This window comes from Aplysia californica, unplaced genomic scaffold (assembly GCF_000002075.1).
Source record: "Aplysia californica isolate F4 #8 unplaced genomic scaffold, AplCal3.0 scaffold00213, whole genome shotgun sequence".
Lineage (NCBI taxonomy): Eukaryota > Metazoa > Mollusca > Gastropoda > Aplysiida > Aplysiidae > Aplysia > Aplysia californica.
Genome location: NW_004797483.1, coordinates 305,678 through 317,878, shown reverse-complemented (window position 1 = coordinate 317,878; position 12,201 = coordinate 305,678). Strand labels below are relative to the sequence as shown.

The following is a 12,201-nucleotide window of genomic DNA, read 5'->3' as shown; positions in this document are numbered from 1 at the left end:
ATCATCATCATCATCATCATCATCATCATCATCATCATCATCATCATCATCATTGTATAAAGCAGATATTCATATTCAGCATCAGCATCATCACAGTAATGTTAAGATAACAAATATCGTCACCATCTTAGTATTTTCGTGCTTCGCGAAAACTGTTCCAATATTAGTATTCTTAATGGTTAAAGGGGAACCAGTTTTTTTTCGGCTTTCTCAAAGACGCGGCGACTGATTTTTGATCTGGTTATTTTTACCTGCACAGATTGCATTGGTTCAAGGGCATGTGGAGTAACAGAAACAGCCACTGTATCAATATTGATGGATATTATTTGCTTTTTTATTGAGAAAAAAAGGATGTGTGTTGGGGAGTGGGGAGAGGGGATTATTATTCGCCAATACTGACAAATAAGCGAGGCCTTCTTCGTGTTAATGGGGCTTGATATATGTCATGGTCAACGTTAACTACTACAACTTCTCATTTACTAAAGGCGTAGATTATCGGCTTACCCCTGATATCTCATCACATTTTCGCACATGCTGCAAGCCCTAGACCCCCGACACCAGTTCCATATTGCCGAAAATCCTGACGATACTTCAAGCAACAGAAATCCATGCCCTTAAGCTCTTTCGCGCCAAACTCTGGTCTGGTCACGATTCTGCAAACGTGCAATTTCTCGTGTGGCCCGTCCCGTGACCGAGTCAGGGTAGTTTTCTTTGACCGTGGGCTGGATAATCGGATCACCCCGGTGCACTGTACACGCCAGAGCAACACAATGATGCAGCTGTACACAGAATGGGACAGAAACTTGAGTGATTATCGTTAAAAAAAATATATATAAGAACATATGAAAACCACTTTTGCAGCCTTTCATTTGGAATTAAGCAGACACTTCAATGATTATCATCCCAGATACGCATATGAAGACTACCTTTGCAGCCTTTCGTATACGAATGGAACAGAAACTTAAATGATTATCATCGTCAAAGATAAGCATGTGAAAGTTACCATTGCAGCTCTTCGTAAAAGAATGGAACAGCAACTTAAATGGTAATCGTCAAAGATATGCATAATGTAAAGGTTACCTTTGCAGCCCTTTGCATAAAGATGAGGCTGTCAACTCATTGAGACGCAAATTCTGGTCATTCGACAATGCCTGAAGACGTGCTGTTTTGGAAGCATTGGCAAAAAAAGAAGTTTATTTCCTTAATCATACAGATTTTTTCAACTCTGTTTTCTTCATCTAAAACTTTAAATGGCAAGCAACAGCTTGTGCATATGAAATGAGCTAATGCGTGTTTCTGTTTTGTGCATAATTGTTCAAGTAAATGTGTCATAACATTCCCTTTGGTATGCTGCTGACAGGATAAATAATAAATCTTCGTCTGCTACACCCTTAAAGGGTTCAATTTACCACTACCCTGTCTCGATGGGTACAATGTAACTCAATACAAAGGTTTAAGACGCAATATAAGTCTCAGAATCCCCCCTCGTAAAACACTGGGTCAAACAAGTTCCTTCTTCCCAATGTTCAAGATTTACTAAGAAAGACAATAAGCTACAAAGTTGTTTTTCTTTCGTCAGTTTTTAAATTTTAAGTAAACTGATCTCTCTCAGCAAGAAAACAAATAGATCTGCATTTAGTAAACTTGAGGGCCATAAGATTATACTGTCAAAATGTCCAAGCCGACCACCCATTGTGGAAGAGAAAAGGAGTCTTAAACAAGTGTCCTTTTTTGAAAATGTCAATTTATTTATGATACAGAGAAAAAACCACCGGGAAATTGGGAAGTGGTCATTTGCCCAGGTGATTGTTTTGGACAGGTGTTCATTAGAACATAATATTATTATTGGACAGTATCTGTTCAATAACATGAACCATCCACCTGGATTCGAACTACGCTCTCTGATCTTTGTCGGCAAATACACCCTTTGCCCCTGCCCAAGCCTCTCCCGTTCACGGTCGTTGCTCGCTGACCAGAACCCGACTGGACAGTTGTTACAATGCTATATCGCCAGGCCCACTCAAAGCTCATAAGGCCTAAGTTGCATTAGGCTGATCAGTTGGATTACTGAGGCTCTTAGAGCAAGCAGCTGAATGTGACAGAACTGCAAGTTCTTTCGTGGAATGGTAACAATCGTTTTACACAGTTTTTATCATATGCCTTTGCAGCTGACTTTTAGGCTAAATACTACGGAAATTAATTTCATTTTAAAACCGTATTTTATTTACTTCAAAGAAATTGTGATATGATCTTCAAGCAGCTAATGCACTGACCTAATTTCTTTCACTAATCACAGAATGTAGGGACACTCATTTGCATTAATTGGGAAAGCTCTGACTTGTGGATAAAAATTACACGGATACAGTGGTGATCTCTCAAAATACATCTATTTGATAGTCAAGATAAAATGCCAGGCTGATGATACTCCCGTTTTGGAACTTTTGTGAGCGCTTATATAGAAAGAGTACTTGCCTTTGCTACAGAACTCTCTTGCTCTCATCCTTAAGGTTTTCAAATCCAAATCGTATTTGTTGGTTCCAGAAGATGCAACATAATATGGCACTTACGCAAACCAATTACAATTTCCTTGTGTTTGAGAAGACCCTAGATATAATGGAGTCATAACAACAAATCAGTAAAGACCCTGCTATCCTACTCTTTCGGGAATTTTCTGTATTGTGTTAAGGGATAAAGCTCAGATTCCACCAACTACTGACCGTTAAAAGATCCACGTTTGGATAAACATGATCTACCATACACAACAACTGGCTTTGATGACAGTACTTCTAAATGTATGCAATCCAGTTGTGTGTGTGCTTGTGCGCGCCTATGTGTGTGTGTGTGTGTGTGTGTGTGTGTGTGTGAGTGTGAGTGTGTGTGTGTGTGTGTGTGTGAGTGTGTGTGTAGGTGCGTGTGGGTGTGTGTGTGTGTGTGTGTGTGCGTGTGTGTGTGTGTGGGTGTGTGTGTGGGTGTGGGTGTGTGTGTGTGTGTGTGTGTGTGTGCTTTACCACAAAAAATGTGGTGCGGGATACAGGTCGGTACATAAGACATAACTTATACGGTTGAACAAATTTGTTGATTAGTATAACCAGCACCATGCTACTCGACAACTAACTAGATCTACATTGTAAACTCTCCTTGTCGTAGTACTCAATGCCAGTCCGAAGTGAGCCTTTTTAGATGCACCTTGTGTGATCAATGTTGGAGGAAAACGTCTACAAGTTCAGAACAGCGAGGCCGATAAGAACACATCTCATAGAGCTGTTGTAACATAGTTTTCTGTCAACTCCAAAAAAAAATAGAGAGGAATCAGACAGAAAAAGAGACAAAGCAATAACAATAAAAGAAGGGTGATAAGCCGGCGAAAAAATGTTGCTTTAGAGATGTCGCTCAACGAACAATATGAGCTCAGTTCTTGGGCTCGGGGCCTTTATCTTTGCTGTATCTTTGTGTTACATGGGCCGCGGGTACACAAGATTAAAACAGGGTTATTTCTGTCATTGTTCCTGCTGTTCTTTTCAATAGCAGTACAAAGTATTGTGTTGTTGTTGTTGTTGTTATTGCTTTTATCCCAACTGCTCTTGTTGTCGCTGTTGTAGATGATGTTATTGTTGTTCGTGGTGGTCGTGTTGCTTTTGTTCTTATTGTTGTTGTTGTTGTTGTTGTTGTTGTTGTTGTTGTTGTTGTTGTTGTTGTTGTTGTTGTTGTTTTTGTTCTTAGGTTTGATGCTGTGGCTACTGAAACTGAACTACTGTCATCATTGTGTGAGAAGTTAGTCTATGGCGTGGTTGGTTTGGGTACATTTTTGTCATATTCAGTTATCCCCCTACCTCCTCCCCCCCCCCTCTCTCTCTTTCTCTCTCTCTCTCTCTCTCTCTCTCTCTCTCTCTCTCTCTCTCTCTCTCTCTCTCTCTCTCTCTCTCTCTCTCCCCCTCGCCCTCTGTTTCACTATCTCTCTCTCACTCTTATTCTCTTTCTCTTGCTCTCGCTCTCAACAATACCCCCTTTAGATTCTGTCTCCCTGTCTCTATCCCCTGGCCTCTCCCACCCAGTCTCCTTTTCATTACTCTCCTCCCTCTCTCTTGTATACCCTGCTTTGTGGTTATCATTCTCTATCTTTTCGTTCCTTTATCCTTTCTCCGTTTACCACCTTTGATTTCAAAAACAGGAAACTATTTTCGCTCTGAAAATAGAACTTCGAGGTTCCTGAACTCGTCTACACCAGCTCACACAAACAAATAAACAAGGATGACTTTCCCCTCCATGTCAAAACACGATCGTCCGGTTGAGAGAAAGCAAAGTTATATGCAGAATAAAGATAAAAATTCCTTTTTCACCTCGCCCGCGACTCACCTTGTAGCAAACGATATTGAAAGTCGTTTGGCGCAAGAGTTTAGCTTACCTTTTTGTATCCTTGCGTTGAGGAGAGCGGGGGCAAGGGGAGACTACTTTGTCTGAACAAGCGTACTTTTCTCTCACAGGGCTCACTCACTCGGCCCGGAACGTCCTGCACTCACCAGCATTCCAGGGGCTTCCTCCCGTGAGTTGAAAATCTTTTCAATTTCACTGTTTTCTGTTCTTTGAAATATATGTTACGACGCTGTGGAATCAGGCTCTCGTCAATTTTGGGACAAGGAGTAATTAGTATTACTTTGAAGTTTGTTCATTCAGTGAAAAAATACGCATCTATCTTGTAGCAAAGTCAAGATATTTGCGATTGAAAGAGGTGTGGGTCGCCTGGTTTCAGAGTTAAAATTAGCGAAGAAATTGCCTCCGAAGTTTGGTGACTCCCATAGTTTGAGAGCACTTGAAAAATGCAAATATACTTCTTTTTTTTTTTGGTGGTGCCTTTAATCAATGTTTTTCAGTAAAAATCCACATAGAATTGTGTTTTTATGGAACATAGGGGTGTTGACAAAGAAATCGATACAAAATACAAAACGGGTAGAAAAATGCCGGTTTCTTCGATTTCACTAGTTTGATGAGCGCCTGTTTTCACCACGATGCCTCACATAATATGTGTAAAGTCTTTATATTACGCCCCTGTCGACTTTATTTAGATAATTTAGGAGAAGGTTTCAACCACTATACGTATGTTTTTCAGTAGGAATTGGGGGATGGGGGGGGGAGGGAGAGATAACCAGGACTGGACGGGATAGGTTCCAGTTTAAAGAAGGAGATGCTCGATAGAATATATCTCTCACCTCGGAATTATACCACCTCTTTTGCTTGCTTGCAAAAGGAAAAAACTCCAGCTTTATTTTCGCTTATTTTGTGCTGTAGGTATAATTATAATTTGTTTGCATCTAATAGCTATTTATACTTATTTTGTAAAGGATGCATTTCTTTTGTCAGAAATATTAGTTTATTTTTAGAGTTTTTCTAGAATTGTGCATAACTAAATAAGATAGTTTTGGTCACAGAAAAAAGGTTAGACAGAAACGTAAACTTGAAAATGTCTAGCTACAAACAAATTATTTTTTACGACTCATATTCTGTCATACACTATTGCACGAGCATTGAAATATTCTGCTAATGCCTTCGCTATATCAATGATAGTACATAACAAGATGGGCCACTTCTCTCTTTGAGCCAATTAAAAAAGTGTCCTCCAAATTTGGTGGCGCCCTCTTCACAAAAGCGCACTCTTTGCGAACAGAGTTACCCTACTTGAGTTTTAAAAAATCAAAGTGAAACTAGCAAGTTTTGGGATAAATTTCGGAAGAACGCTTTTTTTAAATGGTTACGTTGACAAAAAACCTCTTCCGGAGGAAAGGGTGATGGTTTTCTTTGTTTAATTTGACTTTAGAATGAAAGGCGAGAGGTCATTAAAATATAAAAAAAACTAAAACTCCGCACTGAACGTACCCGAACTGCTGATGAACAGCAGTCGATCTGCGCACGCAAGGAGGTGCTATTCCTATTCTTCTTCTGGAAAAACGAAAGAGAGCTTCAAAACAGACTGCAGCGCCATCTGAAGCAAAGAGCATACTTCCTGCGGACACTTTTTTGGCTGAGTGGCCCATCTTGTTATGTATTATCATTGGCTATATATACATGTATCTCCATGTGGAATCTTTTATTTCAGTTTAAATGGTGTACGGAAATAGTTATCTTTTGCAATACCCAACAATGATCCTTGTCGCTATCAAACTAGTATTCTGTTACGTTGTACTGTTTCACTGTCTGTAATTACACATGGCGTCTCATCTGCTTCAGCTATTGTTGCCCCCCCCCCCCTCTAAAATTGTCCTTTTTATAATCCCCCTCTTCCTCTCCTCCTTCTCTCCTCCTCCTCCACCTCGTTGGACACAAGACGTTTTTCCGGTCTGCTCCTGTCTTAAATTTTCGTACAACACTTATACTCGGTTACTTTTCTAGCGATTTAAGCACCTGTGCTGGACTAGTTTCAGATTACTTTCATTTAGTCATAAAACAGAGTAAGAAAACTTACAAATTATCTTCTTTGGCTTCAAACTTAAAAAAACAAAAACAACATCTATAGTACAAACCTTTGACCTACTTTTCATTGAGACGATATCTGTGAGACCGAGTGAAATACCCTTGTAAACAGACCACAGAGATAAGTTGACTTATGTGTTTCATCTAAGCACAAAACCCAGCTTTGCCTTGGCATTTTTTTAAAAATGTAGTTTTCTCTGGAAATGAGGAGTTTTTGTATCGCAAGCGGGAAAAATAGTAGCAATGCATGCCTCGCCAATAGCAACCCTCCGAGCTATTTGCCTCTTATCTGTTCGGTATTTTTGGAAACGGCAAAGCATTCCCAGCCAAAAACAAATCCTTGAGGGTAGCGATTGCACGCTCCTTGTAAATCGTTCTAATACTTGATGTATATCTCACTTTATCAGCGAGTGCAGACAACAGTCAGCGAATGCTAGTTGGAGCAAAAAGATGATGTACTGTGAGAACGTTTTCTGGCATATTTCATTTTTTTCTTAAACCGAGGACTAACATTTTGTGAGGGTTTTTTTAGGCAAACCTCACATTATTCTCTCAGTTGCCATTTTAATGTAGCACGTATGAAAGATTTAGAGTAAAACCGTAGTTTGACACCCAGCAGCAACCACAAACTGTAAGTAGGAACATCGTGGTTCTACGAAAATGTCAGGGTTTAACTTTAATGCTTGAAATACATGTGAAGTTTGCTTCAAAACTACTTATTTGTGGGTGTCTATCAATTTTGACGTTTGCTGAAAGGTTTTTCGAGATGTATCCAGAAACACAATTGTTTCAATCGTCTGAAAAACGAATGAAAAACTACAGAATCCTAAAGATATAAACTATAGAATAAGCACATTGCAGAATATAATTAGTTCTCAAACTATTTTGACAAATTAATGTTTTCATTTGTTTGATGATGGCGAACAATAATTTTGGCTTTTAGTTAACTGTTTAGCTCTTTCTAAACATCAATTTTGGTCGATTTACTGCTTCAAGAGTTTTGTTTTCCAGGCTAACAGATTAATTCAATCAGTCAATTGCATCCCTAATTCCTGAGTATGTTAACGAACTAAAATGGGTCAGAAGATGGCGTATCCGCAGAATCCCCTTATCTGCTGGGGCCACGGGTGATAAACATTAGGTATGTGAGTCGGGTACGGCGTGATAAACTATCGTTACAGAGGGCGAGCATTTCTGGGCTAAGAGCGTCCCATTTGATGGTTAAGGAACTGAGGGAGGGGGGGGTATGTGTACCGCTTTGTGCTAGATTTTTGACGAAGATCGTATTTTATTATTACATAATGTTTGACTCCTTTACTTGAGATACTGAAAACGAAACATCGCAGAAACTGTGGTTGGGCGCAGCAGAATCGTTTGTACACCTTTGATGGTTATAAGATAGAAGGGGAGCCTTGTTCATATAATATACTGCATTATGCTTCTTTACAAAGATCGTGCATTACAAAGTGATTCACGCATTTATTTGAGATAGTAAGGATAAAATCTCCGAAACTCTGAATGGACGAAGTTTGACTGTATGTTATACAACAGAAGAGGCCTTGTTCATACACCACATTGTGTTAGATTTTTTTTACAAGGATCGTACACTGCAGGGCGATTCACTCCTTAATTTGAGATAGACCTTTTTTTATTTTTCGAAAAAGCTCAGAAACTCACGAGTTGACGCAGCTTCATCTGTACACAGGAAACGGAAGTTATTTCGGCTAAATGCTGATGTCTCGTTAAGTCTAGTGGAATGGAGCAGAGTTTATTCAGTGCACGCTTATATCGGGTTTCCGTCAGTTTGACGGACATCTGTTTACGACGGGGGTCTTGGGTGATAAAGACTGATGACCTTGGTGTCCGTCTGTGTGTGACAGCCCACAGTCGCGCTATCTCCAGCGTGGGAGAGGTCGGGGGTGCTTCTGGTGCCCCCCCAGCCGGAACAGCGTGAAAAATTCGCGGCTTCCTCTCTCTGAAGAACTACAGAAATTGTGTACGATCATTTGAAAAATAGACAGTCAGTCAATTGATAAGTACGAAATGACCAATTGAATATTTATTTTCATTTTTATACACATCATATAATCATTATGTATAATATACATATGTGTGTATGTATACAAGTTATTTGTGTGTGTGTGTGTGTGTGTGTGTGTGTGTGTGTGTGTGTGTGTGTGTGTGTGTGTGTGTGTGTGTGTGTGTGTGTGTGTGTGTGTGTGTGTGTGTGTGTGTGCAACCGCTCTGGGTAATGGTTGTAAGGGTTTGTTCGTTCGTAGATTAATAAAATGTGGAGAGAAAAAACAGAAAGTTAAAAGAAAAGGGTAAAAAAACGAACGATTATTGAGAGAAGGAAAGGGGTACACACATGGGATAAACAGAGAAAAATAAGAACATGAGAGAGAGAGAAGAAGAAGAAGAGGAAGAAGAAGAAGAAGGGGGACGAGGCGGAGAAACAACTGCGCAAATGCTATCCAAACAATTTGTAATTCATATCATTGAGGTAAAATACCAAAGCATGCCTCTAAAGGTGGGAAAACATTGCTTAATATTCCTGTTATTTTTGCAGAGCGATAGGTCGTTCATCTAAGCCAACTTTTTTTTTTTTTTTTTTTTTTTTTTTTTTGCACTTGGGAACTGAACGAATTTAGCTTTCTTCGAAAGAAAGTATTGTGAAATAAAGACGCCAACTGTCTGGTTTCACCTTTAGTTCCTTTGGCTTGTAGATAACAAACTGGAAATTCGCCATTATTCCTCTTCTTTCTCTTAAAGAAAACACAAAAGGAGCCTCCTAAACTTTGTTGGAATTTTCCTCTGGACTTGTCTGATATAATCTGGAAAACAAAACGAAAAAAAACTTTCGAAAGTACAAAACAAAGGAATGTAACTCATTCGTATTCCTTCTTTCCTTGTGCATTTTCAAATTGTCTGTCTTGTATGCATGTCCCGGATTGAAACGGAGAGCATGTTGCTGGGAGGGGGTAGGTTTAGCTTTAAGGGTAAGTACTTAACTGCATCACATCATTCCGTAGCACTCTGCAGGTCAACTTAAATTTTTGTTTAGTTTGTAAGATAGGTTTTGTATTGACTATAGATGAGAAAAATAATGTTACATGCGTCCGTCCTGATTCTAAGCAAATGCTTGAATTACAAGAGAGTAGTTTTTTGTACCAATATTTCAACAGTGCTGACAAAAATAGTGATGTTTTGCGACTGGAATAATTCGTCATCATGAAGAACAAAACGTAAACAGCTCCCCCCCCCCCCCAAAAAAAAAGGCTAGAGAAAGAGAAATAAAGGCCAACATGAAATATAATGTATCACATTCAGCTTATATATGTCCCCATCTCTGTTAAATTTGAATGTTGATATTCTAAACCGCGCAGTTTTGTGTAACACCTGTTTACTATGCACCATTAGACTCAGTTTGGGACGAAATTAAATGAAGCGTCAGTAGGCTGGTACAAGGTTTGGGGGGGGGAGAGGATGTTCGTGCACTCAGCTATAGCGAGACTGGAATTCTGGGGTTTTGCTCTTCATTTGAACGCCCGTTTTGCTCATGCTTAGCAGTGAATCTTTATAGAGAGCAAAGAGCGGGGGATAGTAACTGTGCACAGTTTAGGATATTATAATTCAAGTTTAAGCCTTTGCCATCTCTTTACGTGGGGTTTGTTGTTGTTTTTTTCAATTATTGTCTATTTTTTTAATCGGCTTCTTGATTGTTGATTGTGACGTCATTTCTAGGCGTATATTACTTGTTTTGCGTTCTGCGTCCTTCCGGCATCGCTTCTAAAAATACCCCCTTTTGTTTACGCCCGGCAGCCGAGGGCTTCCTATCAGTTTCATGAGATATCTGTAGCTGCCGTGGGCGCCAGACCCGCCGAATATCGTTAACCGTTTTTCAATCTCTTAACTGACTGGCTCCCGCGAACCACGTGAGCGCTATTTCTGTACCAGGTTACACGCAACTGATTTACTGATTACGTTATTTCCCTACACGTTTCCCAAATATATTGGCTGAATGAATGTGTGTTTCAAACCCCGTCGACACAATTTAGACCATTTTGCGTTGCTCCGACTCGGCGCATCACGGCTAGCCCGGGCTGAATGGGACACAGTAACCCGAAGGAAAGGCAGAAATACTTGATAAATAAACTTCCTCACTTGAAACTCGAACTCACACCTCACATTTACAGAGTTGAAAAGCTAAAACCAGCACACTACAGACACTCTTGTTAAGTTTATGTCATAAGCCGTAGAGTGAGCTGCTTCAGAGGGGAGGCAGGTTTATTGGGGGTTTTCTCTCGCCTCCCAATTTCGCGATTTTGAAAGAAATTCGTGAATTCAAGTCGTTCGCGAAAAGTTAAAAGGGGTGCTATTGCTTTGGAACGCATATCACAAAATTGGGCGACTCATATCGTAAATTAAAAACATTCGAGAAAAAAATGCCTCTTGCAAATTGGGGGAGGGGGGGGGAGAGCGCACGAAATACTCGGTGTATAGTAGCATGAGATTTACAAGCTGAACACACTCAGTCCGGCCTGACGTCTGCAGTATGTAGGTCTAGCCGCCCCGAAAGAAATAGGTTGGCAAACTATCACCAGATGTCCATGATAACTTGTGGGAAAAAAGCAGCAAGGGCAAGGCAGGTAAACCCGGTGGAAAGGAATCGATTTAACCCTTTCCCTCGGTAATAAATTATACTGTTACTTTTACGACTTGAGATAAGTCAGCTCTTTGTAAGAAGTGGGGCAGGCTGTGCTTGGTCGCAACAAAAAATACCGACCACCCACCCCTCCCCCAAGAAAGCGGCACTATACTAAGCAAAATTTGGGACAACTTCACGAAACAATAATTATTATTCATAGCCCCAAAGTTCTTCAAAGATTGTCAAATAGTTAAGATCGTTGGTGGTTGGTCGTTTGGGGAGGGAGACCTCTTTGTTATGTGACCGTGCCAGCTGTGGGTCCTTAGGATCGAGTATGTGTTATAGGGGGGTTTTTTTAAGTAACGAAGTTGAATAAAATTCTTGTATACAACACAACGTGACAACGTTTCCGTGTGAAGACTTACAGGTACTCACGGCATTCTAAACCCCTACACTGCCAAACCCGAGACAAACTTGAGCTATTTGGAAGAACTATAAAGCAGGGCTTTGCTTAAAGGCGTATTTATAATAAGTTTCATAAATTTTAATATTGATTCCCCCTTCCTGTTTATTTTTATTTTCTTCTACTCAATTCAAGATATGTTTATAAGAACCTTCTTTCCCTTTCAAAATCGTTCACTGCTGGGCAGTGTTTTCAAAACCCAAAGCTCAAGATTAAGCAGTGAAAAGGGTAAAGGGTAAACGTGCTTTAATGATAAGTGCCGTTAATGTGTAGCAATGTATCCCGTTATTCTCAACAGGAGGGAAAACAAAAACAATGAACAAAGGATCCTCAGAACAGTGACGGGAAATGAAAAGTGATAAAAAGCAAGTTAAAGGATTGCCGCTGTGGGTACAAGGCTGGAAAATGAGGAATCATGTTTTTGTCTTGATTATGTAATCGTTATACTGCATAATAATGATTCAAAAAGCGCATGGCTTTTCGTAGAATACACACTTTGAGTGGGTTATATTCTATACCCCTTCTCTTCATTCTCTACGAATGCGTAAGCAAAATAGTCATCAGCTTTCTCTCTCTTTCTCTCTCTCTCTCTCTCTCTCTCTCTCTCTCTCTCTCTCTCTCTCTCTCT

At 40.0% G+C, this 12,201-nt stretch overlaps 1 protein-coding gene across 1 annotated transcript in view; it reads left to right on the top strand.

The window, feature by feature from the left end:
* LOC101850419 (vicilin-like seed storage protein At2g18540) overlaps positions 1–12,201 on the top strand; it is a gene marked incomplete at its 3' end in the record, with an annotated part of 55,964 nt that overhangs the window by 4,403 nt on the left and 39,360 nt on the right. The window contains 1 exon segment of the mRNA XM_013083136.2: positions 4,482–4,540.